General features: G+C 53.6%; 1 long non-coding RNA gene across 1 annotated transcript; it reads right to left on the reverse strand.

The window, feature by feature from the left end:
- Positions 1–494: 494 nt before the first annotated feature.
- On the reverse strand, positions 495–5,053 carry LOC119002551 (uncharacterized). The gene is made up of 3 exons (XR_005069761.1): positions 4,995–5,053; positions 1,524–1,692; positions 495–668 (listed from the first exon to the last, which is right to left on the reverse strand). It is a non-coding gene; the product is annotated as an uncharacterized LOC119002551 (long non-coding RNA).
- Positions 5,054–18,090: the final 13,037 nt, after the last annotated feature.

Below are 18,090 nucleotides of genomic sequence, written 5' to 3' on the forward strand. Positions count from 1 at the left end.
AGCCCGGCACCCTTGGCTAAGTAGCCCAACCGCTCTGTGCCTCAGTTTCCTCATTTGTCAGCTGGAAGTTATTCCTGCCTGCTGTCCTCACAGCTTACCAAGGAAAAACACTATCAGACAGACCAAAGGCAGTTTGAACACATAAAAGTGTAGTAGGAAGACAGGAAACTGGTCTTGGGAAGTTTTCCCAATGGGGAACCCTTGCTAGCAACTACATTAAAAAAAAAAAAGACTGGAAGGGTTGGGTGGGATTCTGGGGGGTTTTCTTGTTCTCCCTTTGCCAGATTTCTGTCTGGCCCTGAGAGCTTCACAATGAAAAAAACAAGATGTAGCCACGTGCAGGGCACCCGCACTGTCATTCCTGATGCAGCATCGGCATCCTCGGGGGGCTGGCCCCGGCCCCCCACTGGCTTTCAGCCCGGGGTGGGGTGGGGCGGAGCGGGACAGGGTGCATCACCCTTGGCAGTGCCCCTGTAAGTCCGCCTCTCCCTGCCCCCTCTGTTCATCCCTCTTGCTCTGCTGCCTCAGTGGAGCCGAGGTGCCTGCTTCTTCAGCGAGGCCTGGAAGGGCCGCCTTCCCACGACCAAGATTGCTGTGTCCTGCCCCCGACGCTGCGTGGTGTTAGCACTCAGGCTCCCTGTTGCTTGAGGGGCAGGAACCATTTGTTTCTAAGGAGAAAAACATACATTTGGAGTTTGGAGACCAGCTGGCAAGGTGGACTTTTTAAAATGACCATTTTACAAATAAACATTGAGGCTCAGAAAAGCAAAGTGATATGCCCCCAGTCATAGCAGGGCCAAAATGCACACCCAGAGTGGGTTTCACATTTTCAAATAGAAATTCCCAGAACAGTAACGGCAGACAGACTGTTCGTGGACTGGGAGCTGGGCAGTGTCTCCTGTTCTACCTCCTTGAAGCTTCAGAGCCTCCAGCTCAGCCTCCCCTCCTGTTAGCCCTGGTGCCTTGAGCACCTACCACATCCCTGTGTACACAATGGGACAGCAGCCTCACAGTTCTTAGCACATGGCAGCTGCTGCTGTGGCGCTGATGTAGGGGTACTGACCTACATGGCGAGGAGACCCCTGGCCTAGCAGCCGTGGGTCCACTGGATGGCATGGGATGCAGCCAGGGTCAGACTAGACGTGCGGCCTTGGGCAAGTTACTCCCTCGCCCTGAGCTCTTTCTCTCTGCAATGTGAATGTGCTACTCAGAGGATAGGTGAGTGCCTGAAATAATTCAGCTCTCTACCCCACCTCCCAGCTCCCTGAAGGACACATTTTCCAAAGCTCGACACAGGCCCCCTTCCTTGAGTGTTCCCATCAACCAGACAGCTCTCAGCCACCTCCTGTGGCTGTGCCAGGCCGCCCAGCTGGCAGCTCCTGACGTCAGCAGCTAATCTAGGAAGGCTGCCAGCCAGAGAGGGGTGAGCAGCAAAGGAAATCAGGTTTTGGGGTGGTTACCCTCAGGCAACCCCTCCTGCGCTCTCATCTGCTTCTCACCAGCGAACCCGTGCAGACTGATACCTGGAAACGTGGAGTGGATTATTGGGAGCTGTGTCTCTGGCGGGAGGAGCTGGGCTGCACAGGGTACCATGCTCAGTCTCCACCCACTCTGAGGCTGCCTGTGTCTCCAAGCTAGGTGAGGCATCCTCTGGCGCCTGGGTTCCAGGCTGATTCCTAGTCCAGACTAGGGCTGCAGGAAAAGCAGAAGGAGAATGGACGTCAGCTGGTCCTCTCAGCCTGGGCTGGGTGCACTGCTCCCCACTGCTCCTCTGCTGTCCAGCCCCACAGCACCTGAGGATAGGCACTCCCATTTTACAGAGGAAATTATGGCTCAGTAAGGTCTTAGGTGACTTGCCCAAGGTCTCACAGCTGCTAAGTGTCAGAGCTGATACTCAAACCCAGCCCTGGTGGCCCCTAAGCCCCAGCCCCTTCTGCCATCTCAGTGATTGCCTGACCAAGGTGCTGGTGCTGCCTAGGCCTGTCCTGCTGGAAGGACACCCCACCCTCCACTTTCCTTGGGCCAGCAGAGGTCAGCCAGCCTAGCAGCCAGACCACAGACTGGCCTGACATTTTCCTTGGCTCCCCAACCGAGTACGGCCAGCAGCAACAAGACCCAGGCCCAGCAACTGGTGGAAAAAAAAAGACTGACATTTGCCCTGACTGGTGTAGCTCAGTGAATTGAGCGCGGGCCTGCGAACAAAAAGATCTAGGTTCGATTCCCAGTCAGGGCACATGCCTGGGTTGCAGGCCAGTTCCCAGCAAGGGATGTATGAGAGGCAACCATACACTGATATTTCTCTCCCTCTCTCCTTCCCTTTCCCTCTAAAGAAAAAAAATTAAAATATTTTAAAAATTAAAAAAAAAAAGACTGACATTTGTCCCACATGCTGGGCTAGGACCTCTGCAGTAACTGCAGTTGACAAGTGTGGAAACAAAGGTTCAGAAGGGAAGTATCTTCCCCAAGGTCACACTGCTTCTCCACTCCACCCTACTTCCAAGGACCCTCCACCCACCCATGGACCCATCTCTCTCTCTCCCTCCCTCATGTCATATCCTCTCTTCTTGGGTGCCAGGGTCAGAGGCTTTGGACAACAAGGACACTAGAATTATCACATCCATGTCTTCCCTGAATGGATGGGAAAGAGACCCAGAGAGGAAAAGGAGCTACCCAAGCTCACACAGCAAAGGAAGACTTGGGCTAAAGGAGCCTGCACCTCCACACTTCCCGTCTCCCTGGAATCACACTGAAATTGGCTGACCCTTCACTCAGGGACAGTACCGGTGGCTCCTAGGCCTCCTGGACCATGAGTGGTTCACGGAAACCTGGGCTCACGTGGAAGCAGAAATCAGGCCTCATTTCCAACTTGCTGTGTGACTTTCTGCAAGCCACATTCCTGTCGGAGCCCTTATTCTTCATCAGTGCCATGGAGATCAGGATCCCTGTCCTGCCCAAGCATCCGGGTTGCTGCGAAGTTTAAAGGAGATGCTGAATAGAAGCCCCATGTAAACTGCAAGGGATGAGACATGGGACAATGTCCCAGCCCAGCACATCTGGGATCCAAAAGGCGATGAAAGGCGCCTCGCCGCACCTTCCCCACAGACTTGCCAGTGCCTGCGACTTTATCAGAAAAGCTGGCTGGAGGCTAAAGTGAGGGAAGTCCAGGCAGGAGATGGTGCCAGAAGTCAGCAGGAGCGGCCACTCAGGGCTGAAGATCATGACTGTTTTCCTGGGTCTGAGTCCAGGACCGCTTTGACCCCTGTCCGTGGCAGGGCTGGGCCATGCCCCTGACCTCAGAACTCCATCTGAGAAGCTGCTGGACTTTGCTCAAATCACCCTGAAATCTAATTCCAACGCCTCACTGAGGCCCCTAGTGTGAGCCTCAGGGATGTGACCCAAGCAAGGGGAGGTGCCCAAAGCTGGGGAGTCCTGAGCCAGGAGCCCACGCCCAGCCCACCAAGGACTCGCTGAGAGGTTCCTTGCTCCAGCATCAGTTCCCCGTCTGTCCTCCTCACAGCAGCCTTTAAACCATCCATCATGTCCTGTGGCTCCCCTCACACTTGGAAAAAAACCCAAACTCTTCACTGTAGCCTAAAAGGCCCTGTGAGACCGGGCCACTGACTGGTTCTCTTCCCCTCCCTCTCCACCCCGGCACCCAGGTCTGGCCTCGGTGACCACTTGTGTCATGCCCCATTCCTTCCTGTCTCTGAGCTGCCGCACTTGCTGTTCCGTCTGCCTAGGCTGATGCCCCCAGATCTTCTCAGCCTAGTCCTCTCAGTGACCAGCCAGCCCAGTGGTTGGCACATGGTAACTGTCCACTAAACACCTAGAGAACTCACAGCATCAGGCCGTTTGTGGCAGCAGTACAACATCACCACCAGGTGGTGCTGCAGACACCTTCCTGAGAGGTGACTTAGGATCCAGCCTTCAGATTTGCCCTTTCAGCAAAGCCTCCCAGGGCTGTTCCAGGCCATGCTGTGGGGCACCAGCTGATTCAGCCCCACTCTGCCTGTTCCCCGTTGGCTATGGGAACACGTGGGTCCGGGGTATCCACAGAGGCCTGGCAGGAAGGAAAGGCTGGCTGCCTCACATGGCCTGTACTTCTAGGCTCTTTCTGGGGAGGAAGTGGGTGCGTGGGCCTGAGGAGGTACTGTAGGGGGAACTGGGATCAGGAGCTCTGGGGAGGCTTCGGACTTAGGAGTCTGTGCACTGAGCCTGGGTTGGCCTCCCACCCCCTCATGTCCTCCTCATGCCTTTGACAAACCTGGTCCTGGCTTTGAGCCTCCATTTCCTCATCTATCCACAAAGGGACAAAAATGTGGACAAGAACTGAAACCCTGTGTGACTGCTCTGTTGGAATGAGAATGAGGGGCCTTGGAGGGGGGCTCCCCAGTGGTGTGAGTGGTGTATGCAGTGGGTGCGTTTGGGGAAGAGGCAAATGGGCAAGAAATCAGCAGTCCCCAGGGCCTCAGCCTCCTGCTCCATCAAACTGGCTTCCCTAGGCCTCCCCTGTCCTGAGGCCTGTGACCTGAGGTGAATGTCTGCGTCTCCCTGGGTGTGTGTGTGTGTGTGTGTGTGTGTTTGAATAAGAGTGTGTCTGTGCACATGTGTCTGTCTGTCCACACCTGGGTGTCTATGGGTGAGGACAAGCTGCAGCGGGGGACCGGGGATTCCAGGACAGAGGGGCATTGGCTTGTTTTGGCTGCCCAGCACCTGGTAGCTGGGTCTGGATGTCTCTCTTCATCTCCCTCCCCCTGCACCGCCCCCTCCACACCACCCTGTGCTTCCTGATTTGCATCCATTTGCTCTCAGGCCCCCTGGGCGCTCCCTCCGTCTCACTCCTGCCAGCCCAGTCTTGGAGGCTGTGGACTTCCCAAGGGTCAGGGGGCCAGGGACTAACTTGAAGGGTCCAGTCTCCAGCATCCTCTCTTCTGCCCATGGAGAGTCAGCCTGGCTCTAACCCTTCTCGAGAGATATAACTAGTCAACACTCACTGTGTGCCAAAAGTTTTACACGCCTGTTCATTATGTCTTCACAACAGCCCTTTAAGGCATCTTTACACTCATTTTGCAGAGGAGAAAACAGGTTCAGAGAGATGGAGTGCAGAGACCGCACAGGAAGTGGGGTTGGAGCCTGCTCTGGTGAGGGGCCCAGGCTCCCTCTTTCCTGACTCCTACCCTCCTGGTAACTCGCCATCTGTCCAGCCACCTGGTGCCCGCTCTTTTGGCTCAAGTGACCCCCTGGGGAGATGAGGGTAGTAGAGGTGGCAAAAGCAGGGTTCTGCTGAAGTGTGGGGGTTCCGGAGCCAATTCATCCTCTGCCCACAACCACCCCAGGCCAGCCGGGACGTTCTCCCTACAGCTCTTCCTCCCGGAACAACTGAGCCAGCTACCCCTCCAACCCGCAGTGGCCCTGCCCAGACACTGCCCAAAGTGGCCATCCTTCCAGGCCCAGCTTCAAGGCCACTTCTTCCCAAAGGTTTTCCCGGATGCCTCATCAGATGTGGCCTCTCCCTCAGCATTGCCCCTTGTCTCTCTGGACTTCTAAGCCACCTGGGGGAAGAGGCCATGTCTACCTCCCAGGGCCCAGGGCAGAGTTACCAGGGTAAAGATCCAACGACTGCTGGTTCAGGGATAATACTAGTGGTGATAAAATGTAGTCTCAGCTGAGCGCTGTGTCCAGCCATTGAGTGCTCGGCAGGCAGCTTTTCAAGCAGTCTTTCCCACAGCCCTGCATGTGAAAGGCTTCCTGTTATTATCCTCCTTTTACAGGCAAGGAAACGGAGGCATAGTGAGGTGAAGTGATTTACCTAAGATCACACAGCCAAGAGATGCCACAAAAGGTTTCAAACTGAGTTTATCTGGGTCCAGAGTCTGTATTGCACTGAAGTGAACTGTCAAGAAATGGAGATTCTGCCCTGGCTGGTGTGGCTCAGTGGACTGAGTGCCAGCCTTTGAACCAAATAGTCACAGGTTTGATTCCCAGTCAAGGCATCTACTCACTAGGTTGCAGCCCAGGTCCCCAGTAGGGGGCACTCAAGAGGCAACCGTACATTGATGTTTCTCTCCTTGTCTCTTCTCCCTTCCCCCCTCTAAAAATAAAGAAAGAAATGGAGATTCTAAGGGGGTGTCCTCACTGAGTGCTGTAGCCTATGGGGTGTCTTGGACCAGCAGTTCTAGGCTGGGCCGGGCACGGCAGGTCCATCTCACCTCTCACAGGGCTGGAGGCCGGAGCACCCTGGATTCCAGCCACCGCACAAGTCATGCTTCCTCTTCAAGCCTTCATTTCTCCATTTGCTGAGAGAGGGTTCTGGCCCTAGCCTAGCCTCACGGGGCAGTTGCGAGGACGGAGAAGTCAAGGCTGCCATTTTCAAGTGGATTTTTCCAGAAGAATCTTATTTTCAGCCTAGAGGGCCAACATAGGAAACTGATAAAAGACATGTTTCATCAGCATAAATTCCCAAGCTCAGGGTGCTGACAGGTCCTTAGCCTAAAGTCACTTGAGAGGGTGTATGACAACTGTGATGGAACATGCCCTGCCCAGGGTGTGGGTGAGGGCCAGGTGCCGCTGGAAGCTACCCCAGCACCCAGTCTTTTCTGCAGATTACCTGAGTTGGATGGTATCAAAAAATCTTCAGGCTCACAGGCAAAAAGCTGTTTTTTAAAAATGAATTCAAATCAAGCTCTGGTGACAGCTCAGCCAGGCATTCTAGGTGCCCGCAGAGCCCATCTGATGACCCGAGCCCTGGCTCTGGGGCCTTGGGCAAGTCTGTTACCCTTTGGGCTTCAGGAGGCACAGGAGGCTGGAGTCCCCCTCCAGGGGCCCATCTGTTTACCTCAGCAGGTCTGGGTGGGAGATGCTTGGCCAACGGCCTGGCTCCTCGCGGCCCCTCCGAAGCCTGGTTGTCGTGAGTTAGGCAACAGGGATGTATGGAGAGAACCTTCTCTGGGGGCTCAGCTGAGGTGTGGGAAACAGGGTAAACAGAATGAGGTGGGGGTGAGGGGGAGCAGGGGGCTGGCCGTGCCCTGAGAGTTTAAAAATAAATCCAGCCTCAGGGCTGTCAGCCACAGCCAGCCACAGCTCCCAGGGCCTGGTGACATCAGAGCACAGGATGTCCCTGGCAGGTGCTGGGGGTGGCAGAGGGGACATGGCAAGGGGGAGGGTGGAGGGGTCCCATCTGCTCTTTCTGCACCTGGGAGCTATTTGTGTTTGGGGACAGCCAGCCTGGGTTGTCCTGGGTCAGAGGGGCTGCCCAGTCCCCTCCTTCCCCAACATATTCCATTTCACATCTGAGAAAACTGAGGCCAGGGAGGTTGGGGGTCGCTCGAGGCCACTTGCTCTGAGAGACGTGGCAGCTCCCTGACTCAAAGCCATCTGTGCCTCTCACGCGTTGACTCTTTTTTTATTGTATTTGGATAGCTTGTTGACCATTTTCTAGCTCATACCATAACTCTGTGTATGAACTGTTAGTAGCAGTCTGTTAGCAATTGTTATTTATTTTGGAGAATGGGGGTGGGTCAAATTACTCTGCCAAGCAGACCTCAGAAATTCAGATATTCATCGTCTTTGCAGGGGTGTCCAACCCACGTTTCACAGGCCACATGTGGCCCAGGATGGCTGTGAATGTGGCCTAACACAAAATTGTAAATTTACTTAAAATCTTTCTTTTTGCTCATCAGTTTTTTAAAAAAATTTATTTCTTTATTTTAGAGGGGAAGGGAAGGAGAGAAGGAGAGAACTATCAATGCATGGTTGCCTCTCGTGAGTCCCCTGCTGGGAACTGGCCCACAACCCAGGCATGTGCCCTGACTGGGAATTGAACTACAGCCGTGTGGTTTGCAGGCCCGCGCTCAGTCCACTGAACTACACCATTCAGGGCTTGCTCATCAGTTTTTTAAAAAGATTTTCATTTGTTTATTTTTAGAGAGGGGAGGGAGAAAGAGAGAGAAACATCAATGTGTGGTTGCCTCTCATGTGGCCACCACTGGGGACCTGACCCACAACCCAGGCTTGTGCCATGACTGGGAATCGAACCTGCGACCCTTTGGTTTACAGCCTGTGCTCTATCCACTGAGCTACACCAGCCAGGGCTGCTCATCAGTTTTCATTAGTGTATGTATGTTTAATGTGTAGTCCGAGACAACTCTTTTTCTTCCAGTGTGGCCCAGAGACACCAAAAGGTTGAACACCCTTCTAGATAAAGCTTTCAAGGAGAGTATAAATTTCTTCCATCGGTGTTACAATGCCAGCATAGGCTGTGGGTGACATAAGGAAACAACTGTTTTATGAAAACTATTTCAAATGTTCCTTAGTGGCTTGACCAAACAACTGAAATGAAGGAAGACAATATTGTTTACTCAGCTGATAATGACCTTGGAGAACCCCAAGTGCATCATAAAACTTTATTTTCCAAGAATTGAGTGAAAGAAAAGTACTACCAGTTGCTAATTGGCATGAATGATTACATTTTGGCCATGAGAGAACCAAAGCTGTCACATGAAGTCCCTTCCTTACATATTAATTTCCAGCCTGAATTTGCAGAACTGGACCTGAGAATAAGCAAGTGGGTGTTGGACTTTAATTCTGAATTTTGGTCCTGCCCCTGATGGCAAGAAAAAGATAGGTTAAGCAAAAAGCATCAGTACTTTTTTAAGGTAGACTGTGGAAACTTGCTGTAAGACTCGGGTATTGATCCTTGAAGCTTGGTGAGCATGGGGTGGGAACCATTTGGGGAGAAGGCTCATCGGGACAGAGGATGGGGCTGGGGGAGGCATCAAATGAGCCATGGCTAGCACTGTCCTCAACACTGGTCACGGCAAACAAGCTCCTCCTGCCCATCCATCACTTCTGCTCCTCACTCTGTCCCCAACCAAGGAGGGACTGGCAGGAGTTAATGCTGTCCCCATTTTATAGATAAGGAAACTGAGACCTAGGAAGACAAAATCACCTACTCTGGGCCACACAGCCAGCACATCATGCCCAGCTGGGATGGGGTCCAGTCCCCGCTGGCAGACTCCAATGTGCGCTGCTGATAGAGACCTAAGGTGGAGTCAAGGTGGGTGTAGGCAGGTGGGGAAAGAGGAAAGGAGTCCCTGCTGCCTCTGCTGTTGGGGTGCCCCTGTTCATTAGACCTCCCTCCCATCCCTCCTCTTTCTCACCTCTCCTCCACTAGGCTCTGGGCTCTGGCCTCCCTGCCATCTCTCCTCCTCCTCCAAGGGCTAGGTGCCCCGCTGCACTCAGGACAAAGTCCAGCCCCCTGTCCTGGCAGAGGCTTTCCCTGTACATCCAGCCTCATCTCTCATCTCATATGTGCCACACTCTAAGCCTCAGCCTCACCAAACTGCTCACAGATCCCTGCAGCAACTGCTATTTCAGGCCTCTGAGTAGTTGAACAAGCTGTTCCGCTGGCTGGAATGCCCCTCCTGTATCCTCCTGGGGAACCCCTAATCATCCTCATAATCCAGCTAGGAGCCATTGTGGCTACTCAGACCACCATCACGCTCCTGAATGCAGCAGCTGTCTGCTGCCCAGCTCTCTTCCTGGATCCAAGTCTTTGCGGGGGCGGCAAGAACCATATTGTACACCTCTCTCCATGCCCAGTGTCTAGCTAATGGATGAAGGAGTAAAATTGGGCCTAATCTTGCTCCTTACTCACCAGGGATTTTGTCCAATCACATACCCTCCGTGAGCCTTGTGAGGTGGGGACAAGGCCCACTGTGCAGGGTTGCTACTGACTGGGGGGATCTACCATATCCCTGAGTAGGCATGAACCAGCTTTGCTGCAGGAGTGTTGCTCTGGCCAAGTCCCTTGTCAACCCTCCTTTCAAACCCTCACTTGCTCAGCCCAAACCTCTGAGCCCCTCTGCCGTGTTTCCATCCCACCCCATCAAATCAAAGAAGCAGCAGTCCTAACCTGCCTCCCTCTTGGTGTTTGCTTGCTCCCTCCCCCAAAAGCAGCCACAAGCTCCCAAACCTTAAAAAGCCCAGTTTAGGGAGCGTATTTCAAGTGAGGAGTCCAGGCCTCATCCTTAGGAGACCCACGTAGAGGTAGCCTGGTGTGGGACCCTAGAATCAGCATTATTAAGCAGCCTCCCGGTGACCACAATTCTGCTTTGGGTACCTCCTGGAGCGGGGACAACATACAAGCCCCAAATAATGCCCAGACCAGGAAGGGGTAGGGAAGGAGAGCCGGTGCAGTCACAGTGGGACTGGGGGCTGGGCATGACCTCAATCGGTAATTGTCTGCATCCTTCCTTAATTTCCCAACACTAAGGTTAGCCAGGCCTATGTAAGAGGTTCCTTGGCCTCGGTCCACGGGCCAAAGGCAGGCCCCACAGCCCCAGCATCTGCTGCACAAGGTGCGCGAGCAGGCCTCAGGGCTGTCTGCTGGGAGGCAGACCTGGATATAAATAACCACGAAGCCAGGCCGCAGGAAGTAAGTGCCAGCTGAGAGGCAGGAACCGCCGCTGGGGAGCAGGATCTGCAAAGGCGCTTCGGTGGGAAGGGAGCCCGGGCCCGGAGCTCCCTCGGGTTCCCAGTGACCTTCAATGAGGAGTCGGGGCCTCCGGGCCTAGGGGTCAGGCAGCAGGCTGAGCTGCTTCCACCTGGAGAACCCAAGCGGGAATGTGACAACGCCGGGCAAAGCGACTTAGGAGCGCCGGCGTGGGAGTCGGAGAGGCGCTGAGAACTGTGAGGCCACCCGCCCGTTGATGACCGCGCCCCCCGAGTCCCACCCTTCCCGCGAGTCCGCCAGCCCCTCCAGTTCCCTCCGACTCCGCCCGCGCGAAGGGGACAGTTCTGAGTCCCCGCAGGAGAACAGCCGGCTCGACCTAGGAAGCGACCCCATTGGCTCCCTCGGCCTCCAGCGCTAAAGCCCCGCCCCCAGCCGGCCCTTACGTAACTCTTCCTCCGCCCTCTCGCGCCCCAGCTGCTGAGGGGGTTGGGGAAAGGAGAGGCCGGCCCCTCCCTTGGTGCAATGTTCCCAGGCCTGGCACCCAAAATCTGCTTAACGCCGGAGGGAAAACAGGCCTCTCTCCAGCGAGGGGGCGGCTGCTGCGGGAATGGGGGTTACATCCCTGGATTGGATCCTTGGGTCTATGGGGTAATCCAGACTGCGGTAGGAGCCCCAGCTCTGCCTGAGGCCGTGGCTTCCTTTTCAGAACTAAGGTTCCTTCCCTGGCTCCCACTTGGGGGCTCTGGAGGTGCCCTTTTGGGAAAGCCTACACAGCTGCTCCTCCCTCCCCATTGTTGCTCCTCCCTCCCCATTGTGCAGGGCCATTAAGTTTCTTGAATTCTAAAGTCAAGCATTGAAGCTCAGTGGTGACTGATTTCCTTCAGGTACTCTCTGGGTGACCTTGGGTAAACTTGGCCTCTTTTTTTTAAAGATTTTATTTATTTATCTTTAGAGGGGAAGGGAAGGAGAGAAGGAGAGAAATATCAATGCATGGTTGCCTCTCGTGAGTCCCCTACTGGGAACTGGCCTGCAACTCAGGTATGTGCCCTGACTGGGAATCGAACCGCGATCGTGTGGTTCACAGGCCCGAGCTCAATCCACTGAGCTACACCAGCCAGGGCAAACTTGGCCTCTCTTAGCTTCACAGTCTCCACCTATTAAATGGGGCTAAGATGGGTACTCTTTTTAGTGTAGGGAAGAACCAGGTGTGTCAGCACTTGCTGAGTACTTAGCAAAGAAGTTGAAGTGTCCTAACCCTCCGTTTACCGTCCCAGGACCTGGAACTGCAGGACCTGGGCCTGGCTCACTGGTAGGTGGTGCCCCTTCAGGCCAGTCAGCTCCCTGTGGGCCTTGGCCTTTGCCCAGGAAGCACATGGTGCCATCCTGCCCTGTGGCCCTGTGGTGGGTGCAGCTGGTCTTGCAGGTCTATGTAGCACAGGGGGACCTGCCCAGCTGCCCTCTGCACAAGGTCCCTAGGAGCACCTAGGGGGTCCCCTGCCGTACCACCCATACATGGTCTCACTCCCTGAGGTAGCCCACCCAACACCAGTTTTGAGCAGCTCCTAGGAGCAGATTCAGAGAGAGGGAAGCACCTGCCCAGGCCTTCTCTGCTCTGCTGAAAAACCAAGGGAGTCCCAGTCTCTGCATCTGCAAAGCGGGGATAATCCCACCTCTCTCCCTCCCCTCTGCCAGGAGGAAGTCAGTGCTTCTATCCCTGCCCCCACTTATCCCACTGATGGAGCCTGAACTGGGAGCCCCTGCTGGCTTTATGCTGAGTTTACCTTCACGCATCAATCCGAGGTGATAGGTGTCCTTTTACAGTTGGGGAAACCAGAGACTGAGTGACTCCAACAAGTAGGGTGACCAGCTTCCTTGGTTCCCTGGGGCTGAGGGGTTTCTTGCAAGGCAGTACCTTCAGTGGAAAAACTGAGAGTCGTTCTACCTCTAGGCCACACATCTTATAAGTGACAGTGTCCAAGTCCAAAGTCTGGCATTCGGGCCCAGACACCATACTCAGCAGCACCGAACTGTATTGCCCTCAATCAGTATTTTCCGAGTGACTGAGTGCATCCCTCTCCCACTTGCCTCCAGAGCTTGCTGGCCGCCCCAGCTCATGTGTCTGAATCTAGTTTGGACTCTGCCAGGAGTGTCCAGTGGGAAGCAAGAGAGGTCTCTGGGTTTGGCTACTGAGTTCCTAAGACCCCCCACCGCAGGGCCCCTCCTGATTCAGGTCAGCCTGAGGGAAACCCTAGGGTTCACGCGTCAGCCCCATATCCTTCTGCCCACAGGGGAGGCTGGACTCCCACCAGGGGAGCCACTTGTCTCCTAATATCAGCTGTGTCACTTTGCTTCTTAGAGCCCAGTTTTCCTCACTTATAAAACAATGTAGGTAAAACCTGCTCTCCATACATAATCATTGTTATTGTTGTTTATTAATGTGGTAAGTATAGCAAACTACTCCATTAAGGCTTCCTCCGTGGAGGTAACTGTACCATTCAATAAATGTTTCCCACACATTCACGGCTAAAGAAGCAGATGACATTTTTCAGGTGAAGATCTGAGTTTCAGAGAGGTGATGACTTGCCCAAGGTCACAGCAGTCAGGGCCAGGGCCAGCATTGGCAGGGTTCTATGTTCTTGCAGAACTTACCTCAATTGATGGCAGTTGGTGGAGGTATGGGGAAACTAAGGCACAGGGAAGGGAGATATTGTCGAGATGCCCACAGGGTGGTGCCAGGCCCTCTGTCTGCCTCCCAGACAAGCTGGTCCCCTCCTTGCTCAAGGTGGGGCAGGACATGGTACAGGAAAAAGGCCTTTGCTGGGACCAGGCTGCTCTCCCCCCTACTCGGCTGGCTGCCCATACCCTCTGCCAGCCACTGTTCCCTGTCAGCCAGCCAAGTCGTGGAGCAGTCCAGGACATTGTGTCCAGAGAGAGGGCCAAGTGGCCCCACCACCATGGCCAGCCCCTGACCTCCCTCCCCACCCCTTCGGGCGTCAGGCCAACCTGGCTTGGCCCTGGGCCTGGCATGAACAGAACACCAGAGCTGTCTTCCCAAGAGGCCAGGACAGCACCCCGTGCTCCAGCCTATGCCTGTCCCCACAAGACAACCCAATCCTGAGAGACTGGCTCCCCAGGGTGCCTCTCGGGAGAAGGCAGCCGGGCTCCTGAGATGCCTGTTCGCCTGCCCTCCGTAGTGTTGCTCTGCCTGTCTCTGAACCCTGCTGAGCCCAGGTGAGAGGCCCGCTGCGGCAGAGAGCCAGCCGTGTGCGCCCCCATGAGCGGGGCACAGCCTCGTTTCTGCTGAAGAAAGCTGAGGCCAGCCTTTGTGCAAAGCCACAAAGCATGGGGCTAAGGGACAGTGACAGTGGGGAGGGGGCAGTCTCAGAGTGGCAGGGGTACAGGAGACCCTGCTGGTCTAACTGCCTCCTGCCCGGAGACACCTTCCTTCCGTCCCACCCCACCTTTCCCCCTCAGGTAGGGGAGGGCTCTGGCACTCATATTTCGTTTCCCGGAGGGTATTTCTCTGCACAGCTTTTCTTGTTTTTTAGATTTCTTGTTTAGCCTGCTTCTAGAGCACGAGCCCGGTGAGGACAGGACTTCATTTTGTCCCTGCTTTATTTCCCGCACCAAAAACAGGGTCTCGCACAGAATAGGAGGTCAATATGTATTTATCAAATAAACAATTGAATTTTGGTTGTGCCTTTCAGTATTTTGGACACATCTCGCCTTCTTGTTTCTTCTTCTTTTCTTTTTTCTTTTTCAAAAGAGAGGGAGAGAAACACCAGTGTGTGGTTGTCTCTCACATGCCCCGTACTGAGGACCTGGCTGGCAACCCAGGCACGTGCCCCAACTGGGAATCAAACCAGTGACCCTTTGATTCACAAGCCAGCGTTCAATCCACTGAACCACACTGGCCAGGGCTGCTGCTTTTTTTTTTTTTTTGAAATAGCTTTATTGAGGAATAATTGACATACAGTAAACTGCACATAGTTAAAGATTATAATCTGATATATTTTAGTATACATACCCATGACCATCACAACACAGTCAAGGTGATGAATGTATCTATCACTCTGGAAAGTTTCCTTGTTCCCTTTCCTAATTCTTCCCTCCTGTCCCTTCCTCTCTCCCTCTCCTGTCCCCAGGCAACTAACTGCTAAACTGCTTTCTGTTGCTACCTGGTTAGTCTGCATTTTCTATAATCTTCTATAAATGGATCCAAACAGTATGGTTTTATTCGGGGGGCGGTCCAGCCTTCAGCATTATTGTTTTGAGAGTCCTCCATGTTGTTGCAGGTATCACTTGTTCATTTCTTTTTATGGCTGAGTAATATTCCATAGTCTGATTGTATTGGAGTTGGTTCAACCATTTAGGCCATGAAAGACATTTGGTTTGTTTCCAGTTTGGGGCTAACAAATAAAGCAGCTGTGAACATTTGTGTGCAGGTCTTTGTATGGACATATAGTTCCCAATGAGGAAATTCTTACGAACAGAATGGCTGGACGACGTTGTAGTTGTATGTCTAACTTTTAAAAAAGCTTTCAAATTATTTTCCGAAGTGGTTGGATCATTTACATTCCCATCAGCAGTGCATGCAAGTGACTCATTCCTCTATATCTTGTTTTTTGTTGTTTTAAGTTCTCACCTGGAGATATGTTCATTGATTTTTGGAGAGAGAGACAGTGTAGAGGGTGAGGGGAGAGAGAGAGAGAGAGAGGGAGAGAGACAGAGGAACGTCAGTGTGAGAGAGGAACACCCACTGGTTGCCTCCCGCACGCACCCTGACCAGGGATCCAACCTGCAGCGGAGGTGTGTACCCTGACTGGAGATAGGACCCACGACCTTTTGGTGTGTGGGACGACACTCCAACCGAGCAGCCCAGCCAGAGTTCATTCTTCTACATTTTTACTAACATGGCATGGTCAGTCTTCTTAATTCTTCTTAATTTCAACTTTTTTATAGGTGCGCTCATTGTGACTTTAGTTTGCATTTTTCTAATGACTGATGATGTTGAGCGTCTTTTCGTGTGCTTGTTTGCTATTCATATATATTCTCTGTGAAGTGTCCACTCAAGTCCTTTTCTCACTTTTGTATTGGGTTTATTTCTTATAATTGAATTTTGAAGTTCTTTATAGATCCCAGACACAAGCCCTTCCATCAGATATATAGTTCGCACATGTTTTCTCCCTATCTTGGTCTTCACTTCTTTTTTTTTAATTTTTTAAAAAGATTTTATTCATTTATCTTTAGAGGGGAAGGGAAGGAGAGAGGGAGAGAAACATCAATGTATGTTTGCCTTTCGCGCATCCCCTGCTGGGAGTTGGCCTGCAGGGAGCCGGCCTGCAACCCAGGCATGTGCGCTGACTGAGAATCGAACTGCGATCGTCTGAGTCACAGGCCTGCGCTCAATCCACTGAGCTACACCAGCCAGAGCTGGTCTTCACTTCTTAATAGTGTCCAAGGGAAGTTTTTTTATTTTGATAAAATCCCAATTTATCATTTTTTTTCTTTTTGAACATTCTTTTGGAGTCATAGCTAAGAAATCTTTTCCTTATGCAAGAACACAAAGATTTCCTCTTTTCTTTTAGAGGTGTTTTATGGTTTTTTTGGACCCCACCCCCTCTTTTAGAGGTTTTATAGTTTATTTTTACACTTCTGGTTACCTTGGAGGGGTCACGTGCACTTGGGGGGCCCAAGGCTTTCCCACCTCACTCCTCTGGGTCCAGCTTCTCTGCCCCGTCCCCGCTGGAGCCCCTCAATGCTGAGTGTGGGTTTCATATCGCTGCCTCACCTTGAAGAACTCAGCCTGTGTGCTGGGCCACAACCCCTGGCACTCGGACTGCTATCAACCCTCTGAGGAGCCTTCCTGGGATGGGTAGGCGCCTCCTCTGGTCACGTCCGCGTCCCTGGGCTTGCTTCTGCCATGGACCTGATCACGACGACTCAGGTCTGTCCTCTGCCACTAGAAACACCTCCACTCCTCCAACAGGCTCGTGCCCAGGACTCAGCTCAGGGCCTTGGGCCACAGGAGGGGCCTCAGGAGTGTTTGTGGATTGACTGTGGGAGAGAACACTCTCTCACTCACTCTGCCCCTGGCAACAGATAAGGCAACCTGGGCGTGAGAAACTTAACTCTCACATTTAAGATAAAGTCCCAATGGACTTTATCTAGCCCCCTGGGCTATGGGGCCTGTGATATGGCCCTGAGGACTTCCTGGACCTTGTTCTGGGCCACTTGCCTCCCGTCGCCTGCTGGCCTTTCCATTCCCTGAGTGCACCATGCTGGTTCCTGCCTTGCCTGCCTGTGGAAGGGGCTGAGCCCTTGGCTCCTGTCTCTGCAATTCTCTTCTAATTCAGGTTGCAGGTTGAAAGCCGCATCCTTGAGAAGGTCCCCACTTCCCCCAACCACCCAGTGTACAGGGACTGCTTGGTCTCTAACTGCCATCACCAGTTGTGATGGTCTCAACGGCACATCCTTACCGTCTGACATTTTCTCACTTGTCTGTGATTGATAGAAGGTCATCTTCAGGGTGACAGGGATTTTGCCTGCTGTCTGCCCTATTGTCCTCATGTCTAGAAGTGTCCGGTGTTTTTGGAGGCTCCATGTTGAATGTGGAATATAGTAAATCAGGACAGAGCTAGCTGAAGGACCCAGATGTCCCGTGGCTGGGCCAGGCCTCTTCTCCTGCCTGGCCTTACCCAGCTCTGCCACAGCTCAGCAGGGTTCTGATCAGGTCCTCGTGTCTAGGCAGGTCTCTGTCAGTACCCTGCAGCCCTGCTCAGGGCTCCCCTCCCTGGGGAAGGTGGCACGGCACAGACTCCCCCAGGGTCCTCCCCAGATTTGGGGAGCCAGTGGGGCAGGAAGAGGTGCTGGTCTGGGGACCAGGCCGATGGCCTAGCTGGACAGGTGCCTAGTTGGGCAGGGGTCTAGCCCCACTTTCCGTCATACAAATGGGACAGATGTTAAGAGGTGAGAGACATGTTTGAGGTTACACAGAGTCCACAGCTGTGAGGACTGAGAGCACACTTGTTTTGCTGACAGTAAAATTCTCTAAATTAAAAACCAGCAGTTCAGTGGGTTCCTATTGCCCAGGGGCTTGGAGACTTCCTGGCTGGTCCCAGCCTGTCCTTACGTCCTGCCCAGGCAGGACTTGGCACAACTGGCCCTGCCCGTGGAAAGGAGTGGGGAGGGTGAGAGTGTACCTCTCTACCCGCTGAATTCTGAGGGAGTAGGGGGTACAGTGGCACCCACTTGGCTTAAGGGCAGTCACTGGTGCAGGCAGACAGTGAGGAACAGAGCAAGGTTCTCCTGCCCCCGCCACTCACTCCCACCTGCCCACCTGCCTCTCCTGGGAGAGACTCCCAGGAGGTTTCCGGACACACGTGGAGGGTCCATCCCATTCTGAGGCCAAAGGCTGGGTCCTGGAGAAGAGGCGTGGCCACCGGCACACTTTACAGGAGCTGTCCTCCTGGGGTACAGGCGGCCTCCCACCTTGGCACGGGGCAGAGTGGCTCGGAGAGTGGAGTTTCCTTTTCCTGGTCTTGCTGCTGACAGAGCTGGGTTTCAGCCTGTCTGCCCATTTGAGGACACATTGTGGACTGGGCTGGCCCGTGGCATTTGAGGATGGACAATAATGG

This window comes from Sturnira hondurensis, unplaced genomic scaffold (assembly GCF_014824575.4).
Source record: "Sturnira hondurensis isolate 20B ecotype Veracruz unplaced genomic scaffold, ASM1482457v3 Scaffold0017436, whole genome shotgun sequence".
Taxonomy (NCBI): domain Eukaryota; kingdom Metazoa; phylum Chordata; class Mammalia; order Chiroptera; family Phyllostomidae; genus Sturnira; species Sturnira hondurensis.